The following is a 15,327-nucleotide window of genomic DNA, read 5'->3' as shown; positions in this document are numbered from 1 at the left end:
AGGAGAAAGAATAAAGAACAAGGAAGTGACAAATAGAAAATTGCTGATTGGCTGGGACCACATCAACCCTGTTTGGGGCGAGGAGGCCCAGAGCTGGCTGGGCATTTGGGGAATGACTGGATACTCTGCAGGTCTGGTCACGCAGGTCATTCACAGGGACGTGGAAGTTACCTAAGTCTAGGTTTGCTGACATGGCACACACACACACCCCCATCCCCCGCAGAAGCTGCTCTGTCTTGGGCCTGGAAAATTATTTCAACCGAAGAGACTAGAATTCAGTGCGCAGAGGGAAGGCGTGTGGAAGGGAACCCTAACCCTTGCGGAAGGAGGAGATTCTGGAGGGCTTGGTTCCTTCTTTTGAGCACCCTCCCTCTTGTCTTCCTTTTGCAGCTGCGGGTGCCGGGAGGTGTAAGCCCCAGGGGAAGAAATGCACGAGCAATAAAAGCAATCCAGAAGATTTCCTAATCCTGGAGAAAATGGAGACTGGAGGTACCGGGGATTGAACCCGGGGCCTCGTACATGCGAAGCACGCGCTCTACCACTGAGCTACACCCCCTTGCTCCCTTCCGTTTTCCTGCTTTGTGAAATATTACTTCTATTTTCCCATTTTTCAAGCCTGCAGAATGTCTACTGGGCTAAATGTCACTCTTTTTGAAATTACTCAAGTGGGTAGTATTTAGAGGCTTCACCGGGTAACTAGATTGTAATCCGAATAGCGCCTTTTCGCGTTCTAAGACTCCCCACTTGGTAACCTGCTCCAGGGTCCGCTCACCAGCAGTGTTGGGGAAAGCTACTTGCCTCCGGCAGGAAAGTTCCAGGAACGTCTCCTGCACGGGCCGCAGCGGTAGTGGGTCGGATCGGCGCGCCTCCGGGCTCAGGCAGCCGGGCCTCGGTGGGTGAACCAGCCGTTGAACTCGGCACCTGCTGGCTCTCGCGTCGCACGCTCCGCGCTCCTGCTCGGCCTGGTTCCGCTCTCCCTCTCTGTCCCTCTCTTGACGATTATGTCCACAAAGGGTTTTACAAACAACTGCAACTTCAAAACTCTCTCCACTTTAAATGAAGTGACTTTTTCCCGCGGACTGGAGGAATGAACAGGGGCGATGGCAGGCGCAGGGCCGCGGAGCAAGGTTGGGGGACCCGGCGAGGCCGGCAAGCTGCCTTCGCTCTGAAACCCGCTGACACAGCGAGAAAGCCTGCGATAGATGAGGATATTTGAAAGAACGAAGTCACAGAGCCCTGGATACCTCCAAGTGGAGCCATCGGTGGGTTGGAAAATTTGGGGTGTCCTGGACCCTCAAAGCAAGTAGGACGGCTGGCCTGGGAAAGACAGAAGAAAAGCCATTTGCTCTGGAATGCTCGCTTTCAGCTTAGCGTGTCCACCAAACATCTACTCACTGACTTCAGGACCTAAGGCTTTTCTTCATCCAAGAGCCTCGTGTAATATTGACAAACGTATTTTGGGCAGATTTTCATTTAAAGACTTAAAAACGTTAAGTGTTTGCTAGTGAAGGCAAGGAAAATGAAAGAGTCCCAGTTCTGATTCTCGTCCCTGAGTCCTCTGAAAAATTTACTGGAGACAGTGAATGCAGAAGGATGTTTGCCGTCAGCTGACATGCTGTGGGAAGAAGAATTCCTTGATGTCGTTTGCGGGCCTTCCAAACTGGGGATCTGGGACTTTCCTGACTTATTTCCACCACACCTCTGACTTCATGGACACTAATAGTTTTCTCAACTCTCTGTTCAGAAAGCTCTGCATTCTTGGAGAAAGGTCTTTCCCTTGCTCCCTCCCTCGGAAGTTGGGATCTATATCCTGCCACATTTGGTGATTGATCTGGCCTACTGACATCTCTCTCTCTCTCTCTTTCTGTGTGTGTGTGTGTGTGTGTGTGTGTGTGTGTGTGTGTTTAGACGTAAGGAAAATGAGGGAAGAGAAAAATCAGTGGGTAGGTTTTCTGTTCCTCAGCCTTCACACACATTCAATTGAGAATACAAAAGAAAATTTAACAAACATTGCACGAGGGCCTGTTTTTCTCTCCCTTCCTCTTTCTTTTTTTTTTCCTTAAGATTTTATTTTTAAGTAATCTGTACACCCCACATGGGGCTCAAACCCACAACTCCAAGATCAAGAGCTGCACGCTCCACCAGCTGAGCCAGCCAGGTGCCCCCGCTCTTTCTTTCTCTTTCCTGTTCCTTGGTGAACTGTGAAACCCATGGAAGGAGCAGGAGCTTATTCATGTGGCCATAACATGCTTATTCCTCTCCTCCCCAGAGATCCTAAGTGAGCATGATCTTTCTTTCTGTCTCACTCCTTCTTGTCTTCCTTGTGCTGATGCAACTTGGATGTGTACAGCTTTGAAGGGGAAAGAGAAAGCTGTATTGAAGGAACCCAGGAAGAAACCTGGACTCTCCTACGTGTTGAACCTCTGTTCTCCCACGCAGCTGCACACCTGGAAAGACCCTATACCCCAGTAAGTCCCTACAACGGATGATTGTCCTTATTTCTGTACTATTATAGGATCAAACACTTGGTAGAACAAGGCTTACTGTATTTAACTTGCCTCTTTCACAAAATTCTAGCCTGAAACTTTTTTCAAACCTATGTCGAGAGAAGGCTATCTGACCAAATAGCATTTCTGCCACTAAAAGTCCCCCAGCCTAGCCCCCTCCACGGCCTGCTCACCAAGAGTCCACCAGAGCACCAGTTCTAATTCTGCGCCAGGGAGAATCCCAGCTGGAATATTCACTTGTCTCCAATTTCCTTTTCTTTCAACTTCTGTCATGACTACAAGGCAAGGGAGACCCTGTTAAAATTAAATACAAAATAGAGACCAGACTGGAAAATTGCCTGAGCAGACAAAACAATTTAAGCCACATAAGACAAACTAAATCTAGCTTATCTCATGAACACAAGTGAAACTTAGGTTATTTCTCGTAAACACCTCTGATGATTGTAAAAGAAACAAGTCATCTTCCTAAAACTGGTGTAAAACAATCACTTTTATTTTACTTTTTTAAAGATTTTATTTATTTTTCAACAGAGAGAGAGAGACAGCGAGAGAGGGAACACAAGCAGGGGGAGTGGGAGAGGGAGAAGCAGGCTTCCCGCTGAGCAGGGAGCCGATTGTGGGACTCGATCCCAGGACCCTGAGATCATGACCGGAGCCGAAGGCAGACGCTTATGACTGAGCCACCCAGGCGCCCAAAACAATCACTTTTAAGCAATCCTCAACCATCAGGAACCCCCCACTGCAATAACCAATCACTATAAAAATTAAACAACTTCCTCATTTTCACGTTATAAGCCATCCTATAATGTCATGCCCTGAGCTTCCTATCAGCTTTAAATTGAAAGCTCCCAGTTCATGAGCTATTATTATATGCACAATAAACACTAAGTACTATTTCATTGATCTGGTGGTTTTAATTCTGCTATCTTGATTTTTGATAACCCGTAAGATAATGCAGCTATATGGAAGATTAGCAGTGTGTTATCTCAGGAAATTAGGTCCAGGTGGGAGAAAAGAAAGAAGTTGGAATAAAGTAATAATGTTGGTGAGAAATGAAGCATGGTAAGATGGGTGACATGAGCGCTGATCTCAAAATTTAGGCTAATATGGGGGAGATTCAACAGAAGAGGAATGAATTGATCACAAAACTTGGTCATAAACGAAGAACAGTGGGGGCGCCTGGGTGGCTCAGTTGGTTAAGCGACTGCCTTCGGCTCAGGTCATGATCCTGGAGTCCCGGGATCGAGTCCCACATCGGGCTCCCTGCTCGGCAGGGAGTCTGCTTCTCCCTCTGACCCTCCTCCCTCTCATGCTCTCTGTATCTCATTCTCTCTGTCTCAAATAAATGGATAAAATCTTTAAAAAAAAAAAAAAAATAAACGAAGAACAGTGTGTTTTACCATCAGTGCTCTAGTCATCCCGGTGTAGACCCAGTTAGTGGATGCTTCGGCTCTGGGTTCAGGAGACCCCTTACAAAGAAGAGGGAAGAGAAAAGGAAGGAAAAGCTACAATTTATTATGGAGACTTGTTTGGACAGAATTCTCCCCTAAATAAAGAAAGCTCAAAGAGGCAACATGTGAGCTGGGACACTAGGTTTTGTAAAGCTTTTGCAAAAATCTAAAACCTTTTAAAACCTCCATAGGCCTAGAGAGGTCCTCAGCTGCATCACATAAGACACAAAGAGTAGCCCTGAGTTTGGCCAATACGTTGTGTGACAGTCAACTCCCACAGGAACCTTGTTGTTGTTGTTTTTAAGATTTATTTATTTATCTTGGGAAGAAAGAGAGTGCTCAAGCCAGGGTGGGGGGAAGGGCAGAGAGAGAATCTCCAGCAGACTCTCTACTGAGCACAGAGCCCCACACCCCAGGCTGGGCTCAACACAGGGCTCCATGCGGGGCTTGATCCCACGACCCTGAGATCATGACCTGACCTGAAACCGAGAGGAGAAGCAGTCAGTAATTTCTGTGATTTTCAAGTCTCCCAGGTAATTCTGTTAATCAACCAGTTTGGGAGCCACTAGCCTGGAAAATCAAGCACCCAGAGATTGGATTGGATTAGTTTATTGGCAAAATTTCATCCAAAAGGAGATGTATCTAGAGGTGGTCCACTGTATCTTTCTCCCTAACCTCTGAACACACACATACACACACACACAAAACGGACAAGGTCTCCTTTCTCCTGGAGAAAGAGAAGGTGCGGGAGACGCTCGTGCCACAGGAAGATCGGACTCGTCTAGCCCAAAGCTGTCATGGCCTTGACAGGGCCCAGCTGCTGGGTCACAAGGTGAACATGTGTGGGCTGGTCCGGGGTCCCTCCGTGCAGGAGCTCTCTTACGGGCAGCTCCCACAAGAACCACAGGAAGCCAACTTTTCTGAAACCCTGTGTGTAGTTATGTTGGGAGCAGTGTTGAGTATTTGATTAGGGCTTGAACTTCTCAGGTATAAATGGGAGCAAAATCAGTGTGGAAACCTGGAATAAAGAGAAAGTATGAGGCAAAAATCCACTTGATTAGATTTCTATGATTTCTTTGCCTATGAAGCAGCATAGCTCCACCAGTGATGGTTAGTCTTTGAATGTGAGATTTCAGAATTTAAGCTCCATGTTAAAGCTAGTCTTTCCTTTCACCTACATATTTCTAATTCTTAGACAGAGGCTAATTGAAGCCTGGCTTTCTCTTATGGTGTGCACTTCCTTCCATACATCTTCCTATTTTCTCAACTGGCTTCTAAAGTCAAGACTCTGAGGGAGAAAAGCCAGAGTTGCAATCGAGTAAGAAAACCATTGGTCAAACGTAGGCAACCCAGCAGTTTTTTTTTCTATCCTCCCACTGTAGGCAGGAGGACAATTTTAGAGACTCTTACAAGGTTTAGATGGGTGAACACATGAAAAAGGAAAGACAGATTTGAGAGTACAAGAAAAATGTAGATTAAAAATAGATTGACACAGGATTTAGAGCCATGTTTGGATTTGGGGAGTGAGGGATTCAGCTAAGAAAATCTTCAGGTAGCTTACCCAGACTTATATCGACCTAGTCAGTACAGAGGGAAGAACAGGAATTTGTCTAGGTTTTTGTTGTTTTTAGGTTTATTTGTTTTTATATTAGAAGCAAGAAACAGAAAATTCCTGCCACCATTATGTGGTTTTAGGCTTTGTGTTAGCATTGAGAACACTTGGGCATGAATTAACAATGTAGCTTAAGACAATAACAATAAAACACCTAGTTCCCAACCAGCAGATTAAAAGCTACAACTAAAATTGGAACAACACCCTAAAACCTCCTTATGTTCTGATATGGATGGATAATTTTGAGCCCTTCCCACTACCCATTCTCCAAGGACCCTCCTCTTCATAGCCTCATGAAAATGCAAAACTCGGGATAAGAGTTCCTGACTCAGAGATTAGAGCCTTCTGAAACCTCTATAAATTGTTACTTAGATGTAATAGACCCTAAAATGAAAAGAAGTGTCATGGTTCCTGCCAATAATGCCCACCTCGGTCACTAATAATGATGACTGGGCTTGGGGTGGAGATGTCTGGTCTAGGAGATAAAGTGTGCAACGAGGCATACAGACTACAATAGAGAACAACCGCAAGGACAGACAAGGAGTTCAGAAGTGGGCAGCCTATTTCTTGGCATGGGCTTCTTCTTTTTTTTTTCCCCCTCATTTCCATCTTCCTTTCCCTTCAGTAATATTGCAAAATGGTAGTTCAGTTGAAAAAGCTGATTAATCTAGTGGCTACTTGTTACTCATTTCTCTCTTATGTGGTCCCAGTCACCCTGCGTAGGGGCAGTCCACTGTTGTCAAGGAGCAGAAAATAGCAAGAAGAAGGGGGTGAAAGGAGACGATTCTATATTACCAGAGTCATGGGAAGACAGAGCAGCCCTAGATCCACCAGGAACTGAACCCAGAACTTTCACACATGCGAGAAACACAGCCTCCCATTGAACCACACCCCTGACAATGGCAGTTTTTTGCAGCATCCTGCAACATATATACATTTCACCTATTTTCTGTGGGTCTTTGAAAGCCTAACTTTTTAAAGTAAAAGCCATTGTGTTGGGGCACCTGGCTGGCTCAGTCGGTAGAGCATGTGACTCTTACTCTTGGGGTCATGAGTTCAAGCCCTGTGTTCGGTATGGAGCTTGCTTACAAGAAAACCCACAAACCTGGATTTAATAAAACTTGTTATGAAAAGAAAGTCCATGTGTTAAGCTCACTATATCTATAACCTCTAAGCTAGATCCCTTTTTTGCACCGACATAAAGAAAGGATAATACTAATTCTAGATTGTATGACACCATTCCTGCCCCTAGAATCTTGCCTGTGTGGCCAGTCCTCTCCCAGATCCTCTCACTGGCCTAAATCCTCTTTTTATCTCATTTTCCAGCCACTTCCACTGAAGTCCCAAGATGGAATGTTCACTTCTTCTCTACAGTTTCTTTCTCTTGTGGTGTAAACCAGTTTCAACCAGTCTCTCTAGACCCTCTCGTCCATACCCCTGAGTTCAAGTATCATCTGTCTGCGATTAACTTCTGGCTTTTTTTGCTGCACCAGGCCTTGCCTGCTCCACCTGCAACCAATGAAGCCCAAGAAATATCTCCTTGCAAAATCGAGAAGCCCCTCAACACCAACACATACAAACTAAGAAGCATCTCCTATTTCCAATTGTCTTGTTTCCCTCAATGCTGTGTCTTCTGAAATGGCTACAGCTGGTAAGACCAGATAGTAGGTGGTTACCAGGAAGTCTTGCGGGTTTGATGTATTTGCCTTCTGACCTTATGTACTCCCAACTCCTTGAGGTCGGGGACTACTTCATTCACTTTGAGTCAAGTGATTAACCCAATAATTGTTTCATAATAAAGAGCGGATACATGACTTTGATTAAATTGTTGCCGGGGAGCACACCCCCCTCCCTGCCCTGTCCTGGGTCCTCCACCCAGCCAGACCCAAAAGAGTCACCTAAGGTTCTTGGTTGTGTCACAAGAAGGAATTCAAGGACAGACACGCAGCTTGGCGGACAAGTGACACAAGAGGGAAAGTTTATTCAAGTGAAAAGTACAATCTCCAGACCTGAGAGCAGGCAGAGAGAGAGAGAGCGAGCTGTGTGTCCTGGGGGTTGGGGTTTCTGTCTTTTATTGACAGTTGTTTACAAGGGGGTGGAATACTCATTATTTGGGGTGGGGACTTCTTGGAAGCAGGGTTTGGGGGGTTTTCTTCCTCACCTGCTCAGGGCTTTCCTGTCGTGGCGCCGCCTTCGTGGGCCTGTCTGGTGGGACCTGCCTTCTTGTGGATGCGGCCAGGACAAGCCTCTGACCTTCCCCACAGCCAGCCACGGCCGCCTCCTTGCTGGCCTCCAGGCATCCCGTTAGAGCCTCACTAACTGCCCACTCTAACAAAATGAATGGAAGATAGTGTGTACGGCTACTGTTTTTTTATTCTTCTTGAAGGGAAACAATGACTGCATACTTTTTTTTTTTCAAAAAAATAATCTCCAGTAATTTCTTTGGTCTAGATTTATGATTCTCCTTTAAGAACTGAGGAATTATGGCTTCAGATCCCGAAAGTGCTAGGATAATTTCAGTACTGTTGAGGTTTCGATCTTCCTCTTCTAGAGCTTCATCGGTGTCATCTGGCTTCTTCTAAATCTGTGATTGCCATTACCTCCTTCAATGGTAAAGACATTTCCCATTTATATTGGGAAGTTCTCCCTTTCCTCCTCTTTCATTTCCTCCTCCTTTTCCTCCTCCTTCTTCTCTCTCTTTTTTCACTCCTGCTCCCCATGAAGCCGCCTTGGGCCCTCCTGCCAATCTAGTAGTCTTTAAGTTGCAGCAAGTACCCTTAGCCCATGCGACTGATGAACTTAAACCTTTCTCTGTATATGTGTAGATCATGCATTCTTTCCTGGGAAGAACGGAGCACTCCTAGCCGTCACCAGGCTCTCCTGCACCATCCCGGGCACCAAGGAACCCAACCCTCTTGCAGAACCTCAAGCAGCACGATGATGTCTGTAGCTAGCACCATCGTAATCAAGAACTGTCATAGACCAATGCACCCCCTTAACTGATTAACTAAATCTCTTTAAAAATCCCTGGACCGGGCAGAAACCTTAGAATTGGCTTTTGGACAAGAGTCTGCCTTTTCTCCCCAGGACCCCGGCCTCCTGAATAAAGCTCATATTTCTTTCCAATCAAAACTCTTGAGTACTGGTCTTTCAAGTGGCGGGCAGCTGAACTTGGGTTTCGGCAACACGCTCTCTAAACTTTTCTGTACTTTCAATCTCTGTCTCCCTCCAATGTCTATGCTAAGAAAGGGGTTTCTGGGGGGTTTTGTTTTGTTCTGTTTTAATATCAGGTAAGTTTTAATGAAGGTCAGCCCTGTTTCTTAAATAATATTGCAGCTTATTTGGCACCCTCACACGCCTCTTTAAATCATATTTAACTTCCATATAAAGAAAATACAAAATCCCATTAAGCCATCTTTTGGTGATATTTCTTTTTGTCCTAAGGTACACTCCCCTTTTGGTATCCTGTTACTCAAATTCTGAGGCATAAGGAGAACTGTAATTAATACATCTTATGTTAGAGGGTGGTGGTGCTGAGTTGATGATGCTCCTCCCTCCAAATTCATGGGCTTCCTGGAACCTCAGAATGTCACTTTGTTTGGAAATAGGGTCTTTGCAGATGTAATCAAGTCCAGATGAGGCCATGAGGGTGGGTCCTAACCCAATATGCTTGGTGTCCTTGCAGGAAGAGACACACACAGGGAGACCGGTGTGACCACAGAGGCAGGGTTTGGAGGAGCGCGGCCGCAAACCCAGGCGGCCGGGGAGGAGGGCTCCCAGCGCTCACAGTACTTGGGTCTGCCCCTGCCCGGCCTTTACAACTCTCCCCTCCGCCCCCGTTCTTATTCCCGTCCCACCCGCAAGCTCTGCAGCCGGCTGGAGCCTTGTCTGGCAGAGGGAGTCAATCTTCACGGCTGCGAGTTCCCTATAATTGCAGGCTCCCTAGATCAGGTTATTATCCTTCCCACTGACGTTAATCACAGGACATGAGATTGTTAAAAGCTACCCCCGGGAAATCCCCTTGAATTTTGCGCATAGTCCTTTGTAACCCGGTTGCACAGTAACGCAACGTCTCTTCTCTGGAGGGTTTCCGAACAGCAGAGTTGCACGGAGCGGACCCCGACCCTTTGGCTTAAATCTTGGCGCCCCTGCGGACAATAGCGGCGGCCGGTACGGCGGAGACTGGGGTTCCTCCCCCGCAGGGGGGTGTAGCTCAGTGGTAGAGCGCGTGCTTAGCATGCACGAGGCCCTGGGTTCGATCCCCAGCACCTCCAGGCGCGCCCCTCCCCCCGGGGGTGGCGTTTGCACCTACAGGGACCCGGTGGCTTTGACTCCCTCCGACGTGGCTGCCTCGGCACGAGCAAGTCAGGAGGTGACCTAAGTGCCCCCCCGGGCGGGCCACCAACATTCGAACAGCGTGTTCTTTTCACTACGTCAAGTGCTCTCAGTGCGGTGTGGACGCAGCCGGGGTGGAGGAACCGACGCCCTCGGAACTGCAACGAATTACTATTAAATTCTCACCTGTGAAAGGGAAAGAAAAAGAGCAATGGAAAGACTTTTTTTTTTTTAAAGATTTTATTTATTTATTTGCGAGAGAGAGAATGAGAGACAGAGAGCATGAGAGGGAGGAGGGTCAGAGGGCAAAGCAGACTCCCTATATATATACCTATATACCATAATGACGTAGGTGTACGTGGATCTTTGTTTGAACCCAGGGCTACTTCCACCAAAGTCACCGGAAACTGAGGGGCATACCGTTGTAAAGAAAACTTCCTCTCCTCCCTCTTCCTTTCTTATCAGTGTAGACTCAGGCATTCTTATTTTAGCCATTAAATTCATTTACTTATTTTTGTTTAAGTGGACCCCACCCCCAGCCCATCGCGGGGCTCGAGCTCGCCCCCCTGAGATCAAGGCGCGGACGCGTAACCAACTGAGCCATCCAGGCGCCCCGGATTTTTGTTCATTGTAACGCTCAGTGCTTCCAAGATTTGTCTAGTAGACCCTGTGTCCTTCTAAGTGGGCCGGCGTCTGTTGAGCATTTCTTACATTCTGGCAGGGAGAGACGGTCCAGGCTCCTCTTGTGATTTCCCTGCCCCAAGCCTCGGTGACAGCAGATCCTTCCGGCAGCCTTGGTTCCTGCTGGTGGGGATCTGTATTAGGAAATTAAGATAGGACGCCGGCTCTCCTCGCTGTCACCAGGGTGTCGCTCTTTCAGCAGACAGAGCTAGGAAGGGGCTCTTCCCTGACGTCTTCTCTTAACGCTTTGTGTGTGGCCCCAATTTAGGGTGGGCTGACCAGCACGAATGGACCTTGGGAAGGGTGCCTTTCTGTCCAGCATCACTGCCTTCCTCTTTATGCAGCCGGACAGGGAATGCAATCTAGGGGGCTCAAAAATAAGGGAGCTGTATATAAAGAGTCTTTGTTAGCAGTCTCGGGTCCTCAGGGCTCCTGGGGAGGTAGATGGCTGTGATTAAAATGCTTCTGAAAAAAAGGGAAAAGGGCGAGCAAGAGCGTCGGGGGTGTAGCTCAGTGGTAGAGCGCGTGCTTAGCATGCACGAGGCCCCGGGTTCAATCCCCGGCACCTCCACTTCCCAGATCCTCCTAAACCTCGGCTACAGGGATCTTTTGGTCTCTGGATGAAAAACCCCAGGTTTTGGTCTGCAATTCTTTGTATTAGGAGGATGCTCTCTTAGCGAACTGCCTAGATAGGCATTCTGGAATACAAGGTGATAATTAATGCTCGTTTACTCAAAGTCGGCATTTTTATTATCCATCCACCATGAGCAACCGCTGCTGCGTTAAGTCTCACACTCCACAGAAACTGAGTTGTGTGGAAAATCTGAGTTCCGAGAGCAGGAACCTCTCCAACCTGGAAGGACAGCTCCTAAGACAGTTAAACCACACCCACCTCGTCTTCCATGCGCCCCAAACTAGCATCCGGGACCAGGTCAAGAGGGTTTTTCCTGGATGGGAGGGAAAATTCAAAATTAAAGGCCTAGGAAATCTGAAAACGTCAACCTGCTCTAGTACTTTTGGGGAGGACAGTTTCTCCTCTGGAACGAAGAACATGGGAATGCCCAGTAATGAGAGGCTGCATAATTTGCTGGGTCCTGAGCCCTGCCAAGCATGCTGGTCACTGTCCCCTGCAGCTGGCCCTGATGACAGGTCAGGTGACAGGTCAGGGACAGTCCATCCCAGCCGAAGAAGCAGGCCGCTCTCTGTTCCCTTGCCATCTCTAGAAAGACTGAGAGAGAGAATCAAGGATGCCGGGTGTGAGCTGAGAAGGCAGAAGATGCTCGTTTACTACAGAGACCTGCCACACTGCCCTGCCCTGTTTGGATTCCAAAATTAAAGAGGTGACCAGAGCTGGGAAAACTTCTCTCCCACTGGTCCTGAGCTCAGACTCTGGGGTAGGAGCCCTGGGCACTTGGGAAGCATCAAAGAGCACAGACACACCTTGTCTCCCGACTTAGGGCAATTGCTTTTTCCTTGTGGGACAACTCTACCTTCCTCCAAAGGGAGTTTTGAATCCACAGTCTCGATCACAATAATAACTTTGACGAGTCCTCGTGAACTTGATCAGACCACCCAGTTCATAAAGTAAAATAGTTTTTATGTCTGACTTAAACCAGGAGAAAATATTGTACAGGGAGACCTGAGTGCAAAGCAAGAGAGCTCAGTGAAAGAGAAAGGCTATTCTTTTTTTTTTTTTTAAAGATTTTTATTTATTTATTTATTTGACAGAGAAAGACACAGCGAGAGAGGGAACACGAACGGGGAGTGGGAGAGGGAGAAGCAGACTCCCCGCCGAGCAGGGAGCCCGATGCGGGACTCGATCCCAGGACTCCAGGATCATGACCTGAGCCGAAGGCAGTCGCCTAACCAACTGAGCCACCCAGGCGCCCGAGAAAGGCTATTCTTGATCACAAAAGAGGTGATTGGTTTGGTTTCTGTTAATTCAGTGTTTGTCGCAAATAATGTGCCACTTTCAGGAAACCAAACTGCTGCATTAATCGAGAGGCACTGTGAAGGTTTTGCTTCACGAGTTTAGGAGCCTCTCATCTCTCCCACTCCATAAATGTGGGCCACATTGGCAAGTCATGCCCAATCACCAATTGTTCAGTGATTAACCTACACCAACTCGAGGGGGCGTGCTCCACCCAAAATAAATGTTCCTTTCCTGCAAGAGGAGTCGCCAAGCAATTCTGCGCCTCCCGGATTCCACACGGAAGACACACCTTGCGCTTTTCCGGAGACCTACCTCTACCATCCCTCACACCTGGTGATTCCATCAAACATGTTCTAAGATTACACTCTTATTTTTCCTCCAAATATCTTCACTCCTTAATTTGAATTCTGTACATATTGTAAATATGTAGTTATTCATAAAAGAAAAAAATTTTGTCGCCACACTACAATCTGTAAACAGTGTGGTTTTTTCAATTTATTATGAGCACAAGCAGGGGGAGCAGCAGAGGGAGAGGGAGAAGCAGGCTCCCCGCCGAGCAAGGAACCCGATGCGGGGCAGGGCTCTGGGATCATGACCTGAGCCAAAGGCAAGCGTTTAACTGACTGAGTCACCCAGGCATTCCTGCAACACACTTTTTAACTCATTTCTACCTTGAAGTTTTCTATGTGTGTGCATGTCGTATGAGGATCAGTCAAAAGACACCGTGAAATGGCCCATAAAAGAAGAATCTCTCTATTGTGTGTGTGTGTGTGTGTGCTGTGCATGTTCTTATGAGAAATTATTTCACATTAGGCCATCTTGATTTCTCTGGTGACATGGGGAAAATTACTGAACGTCTCTGGTCATTTTAACTGAGCCTTTTAATTTTTCTTACTGCCAAACAGCCTTGCCAATGACATGCCATCGCTGCTAGTTTTGCATCTGTCTGGAATTTCTCAATTTTAAGGGCTCCAGGAAAGAACAACACTAAGCATTCTTAAATGAAGGATAAGGTCACTACTGAGATTAGAATACTAAAAACTGAAAGCAGAATAAAACTAAGGTCATAAAAATTCAGATATGAAAACTCAATTTCATCAATAACTTCTTTCTTGGCATTCCTTGGGTGGAAACTAAATCACTATTTCATTTTATTTTGCCATATATTCATTCACCATTTCTAGGTCAACATCTTTGAGGCAACCCTTCACTAATGTCTTGGCAATCACAGTTTTTGATAAAGTACCATTTTGTAACAGCCTGGATCACTAATGTTATTATGTAAAATATTGAACATCTGCTCTTGGATTCAATCTTCCTTTCAAAGAACTCTTTTTGTTTTGCATATATTTCATGTTTTGGTGTTAACGTAACTTAAGTTTTAATGGCTTTGTTGCTTGATTAACCAGCACATTTCTGCAAATACCCCAGCATGCATTAGCACTTCACCATCAGTGAAAACTGCAAAACTAAATTTAACCTATGAAAGATCACTTTTCCACCTAAAACCAGTAGGACCAATTTTGGTCTTCATTTTTTGCAATCATTTCTATCCTTATCATATTGAGATACTACTGCTTTTTGACAAAAAAAAAGTCAAAATAAATCTAGTTTAGTCTTCAGTAAATTAGGTTTAAAAATAAATGACATAGGGGCGCCTGGGTGGCTCAGTCGGTTAAGCGACTGCCTTCCGCTCAGGTCATGATCCTGGAGTCCTGGGATCGAGTCCCGCATCGGGCTCCCTGCTTGGCAGGGGGTCTGCTTCGTCCTCTGACCCTATCCCCTCTCATGTGTTCTCTCTCTCTCATTTCTCTCTCTCAAATAAATAAATAAAATCTTAAAAAAAAAATGACATAGGGGCACCTGGGTGGCTCAGTCGCTTAAGCGGCTGACTTCCGCTGAGGTCATGATCCTGGGGTCCTGGGATCCAGCCCTGAGTTGGGCTCCCTACTGAATGGGGAGCCTGCTTCTCCCTCTCCCTCTGCTGCTCCCCCTGCTTGTGCTCTCTCCCTCCCTCTCTCTCTCAAGTAAAATAAATAAAATCTTTAGCAAATAAATGACATAAATTTATTTTTTTGAATTTTCTTTTTTTTAATTTAAATTCAATTAATTAACATATAATGTATTTTTGGTTTCAGAGGTAGAGGTCAGTGATTCATCAGTCTTATATAACACACACTGCTCATTACATCACGTGCCCTCCTCAATGTCCATCACCCAGTTACTCCATTCCCCCAAACCCCTCCCCTCCAGCAACCCTCAGTTTGTTTCCTATGATTAAGAGTCTCTTATGGTTTGTCTCCCTCTCTGGTTTTGTCTTGTGTCATTTTTTCCTCTCTTCTTCTATGATCTTCTGTTGTGTTTCTTAAATTCCACATATGAGTGAGATCATATGATAATTGTCTTTCTCTGACTGACTTATTTCACTTAGCGTAATACCATTTAGTTCCATCCACGTTGGTACAAATGGCAAGATTTCATTTTTTGATGGCTGTGTAATATTCCTCTGTGTGTGTGTGTGTGTGTGTGTCTTCTTTATCCATTCATCTGTCAAGGGACATCTGGGCTCTTTCCATACTTTGGCTATTGTGGACATTGCTGCTATAAACATTGGGGTGCATGTGCCCCTTCTTTTCATACATCTGTATCTTTGGGATAAATACCCAGTAGTGCAATTGTTGGGTTGTAAGGTAGCTCCATTTTTAACTTCTTGAGGAACCTCCATACTGTTTTCCAGAATGGTTGCACCAGCTTGCATTCCCACCAAGGGAAGAGGGTTCTCCTTTCTCCAAGTCTTTGCCAACATCT

The 15,327-nt window shown here is 46.2% G+C and overlaps 3 non-coding genes across 3 annotated transcripts; 2 read left to right on the top strand and 1 right to left on the bottom strand.

Annotated features, from left to right (window-relative positions):
• Window positions 1-484: 484 nt before the first annotated feature.
• Window positions 485-556, bottom strand: TRNAA-CGC (transfer RNA alanine (anticodon CGC)). The gene has a single exon. It is a non-coding gene; the product is annotated as a tRNA-Ala (tRNA).
• A 9,216-nt stretch (window positions 557-9,772) lies between these two features.
• Window positions 9,773-9,844, top strand: TRNAA-AGC (transfer RNA alanine (anticodon AGC)). Its single transcript has one exon. It is a non-coding gene; the product is annotated as a tRNA-Ala (tRNA).
• Window positions 9,845-11,085: 1,241 nt separating this feature from the next.
• On the top strand, window positions 11,086-11,157 carry TRNAA-AGC (transfer RNA alanine (anticodon AGC)). Its single transcript has one exon. It is a non-coding gene; the product is annotated as a tRNA-Ala (tRNA).
• Window positions 11,158-15,327: the final 4,170 nt, after the last annotated feature.

Source organism: Mirounga angustirostris, unplaced genomic scaffold, assembly GCF_029215605.1.
Source record: "Mirounga angustirostris isolate CCGP_5_RB_7025 unplaced genomic scaffold, mMirAng1.0.hap1 SCAF_8, whole genome shotgun sequence".
Lineage (NCBI taxonomy): Eukaryota > Metazoa > Chordata > Mammalia > Carnivora > Phocidae > Mirounga > Mirounga angustirostris.
Note: the sequence above shows the minus strand (reverse complement) of the source record. Positions and strands in the feature narration are given on the sequence as shown.